The following is a 1,624-nucleotide window of genomic DNA, read 5'->3' as shown; positions in this document are numbered from 1 at the left end:
GTGGAATAGCAAAATCCCACAGCAGACTCTTCTCCTGTCAGTCAGTCCCTGAATGCGTGTTGAATCAAATCAGTGTGGCTTCAAGTTGCATGTAATGCATTTTTCCTCACATGACATGAAATGCACAGTAAGATCGCGCAGAACGTTTCCACGCACTCTCTCACTTACACAAACACACCAACAAACTAAAAATTCTGCACTCTCCAAAGGCAGTTTTTGAAATTTGAAATTTGAAATCCGGGACAGACAGCACATTCCTTTTAAACAGATAGATAATGATCCGATACTGATAGCAGACCATTTTGGAGAGACAGAGAATGACCCCGGGCAGACCAGCACATCACCTTAAAAGGGATACAGAAACACAATGAACAAAAACAAAGCATTCTGTAAAACTCAGCAGGCCGTGAACATTCTGTGGATGAATTTCCCGGGCTCACGTTCAGTCAGATGATCATTCCGATATTTTAAGAAAAATGTAAAGTTTACAGATTTTTCCTGGAAAATAGCGCCTGGAAAAATAGGCAGCGAGGAAGGACAAAATTGAATGCCTGTGATACGGTGGAGCGTAGGAGTGATTGAATAATAAATGGCACAATGCAAAAAGGCAAAGTGAGTGGTAAGCGGGCAATAAAGTAACAAAGGATGGACCAGAGGAGGTGTTAGTGTGAACAGCAGAACCATTAGCAGACAATGGGAGCTGTGCTTATGATCCGATACGTTGAACCGAATGTTGAGGCCAGAACACTATAACCTGCCTGGAATGTAGGGTTTGAATGCCTTTTAATTAGACCAGGCAGCTTGGCCACCCCGGATTGATTTCCTGCACAGTTTAAATTCGGCAGCCAAGGCCAGCTTCTCACATCTTTTCAGCGCGAGAGAAACAGGACGCACTCATATTCAGGGCAGAGTCTGTTTCACGTTGAATTTGAGATTGACGTTGAATGTATGCTTATCCCGATGGAGGTGAGCTCATGCGTGCAGAAAGGAAGATACACTGATCAAGTATTTGCCGGAATCAAAACGGGGTTTATGTTGTCCAATGAGACACAGAGCCGAGCACATCTGAGAAACATGAACTTTACTCAGTTCGGTGAGTTTCACTTTGCTCCTGGGAATCTCCAGGATTTTTGTACGCTGTGTGAACAACGGAGTGCAATCACACGTTTTAATTTGAAACATGTCAGTTTTCTCACATGTCGACCGGCTGAGAAGTCGTTTTTTGACAAAAGGTTGGCAGGGCTCGTCCGGGATTTGAACCCGGGAGCTCTCGCATTTCAATTATTATAATCCCAAAGCGAGAATCATACCCCTAGACCAACGAGCCGCCGACAGTGAGGAGCGTAGCTCTCAGTTTATGACGTTAGTTTGCTATTCGGCCCATCGTGCCTGTGCTGACTCTCAGAGACCGATTTCATGAGTCCCCCTCTCCATCGTTCTGCTAATGTTTTCCCTTTGATGAAGTGATTATTTTTTGTGACATTACTTCATCAACGAGCTGCATCCTTTTCAGTAAAAGGTGAATTTGGCAATGAGGATAAATGTGATTGAATAAAAAAACTAGGGGAAAATGTTTAACACAATAACGACGAAGCTGGGGGCATACTGGATCAGCAGTCCATTG

At 43.9% G+C, this 1,624-nt stretch overlaps 1 non-coding gene across 1 annotated transcript; it reads right to left on the bottom strand.

Moving 5' to 3' along the window:
• Window positions 1–1,239: 1,239 nt before the first annotated feature.
• trnap-ugg (transfer RNA proline (anticodon UGG)) lies at window positions 1,240–1,327 on the bottom strand. The gene is given in 2 exon segments: window positions 1,240–1,275; window positions 1,292–1,327. It is a non-coding gene; the product is annotated as a tRNA-Pro (tRNA).
• Window positions 1,328–1,624: the final 297 nt, after the last annotated feature.

Source organism: Pristiophorus japonicus, unplaced genomic scaffold (assembly GCF_044704955.1).
Source record: "Pristiophorus japonicus isolate sPriJap1 unplaced genomic scaffold, sPriJap1.hap1 HAP1_SCAFFOLD_336, whole genome shotgun sequence".
Classification (NCBI taxonomy): Eukaryota; Metazoa; Chordata; class Chondrichthyes; family Pristiophoridae; genus Pristiophorus; species Pristiophorus japonicus.
The sequence above is the reverse complement of the archived record's forward strand: the minus strand, read 5'-3'. Positions and strand labels throughout refer to the sequence as shown.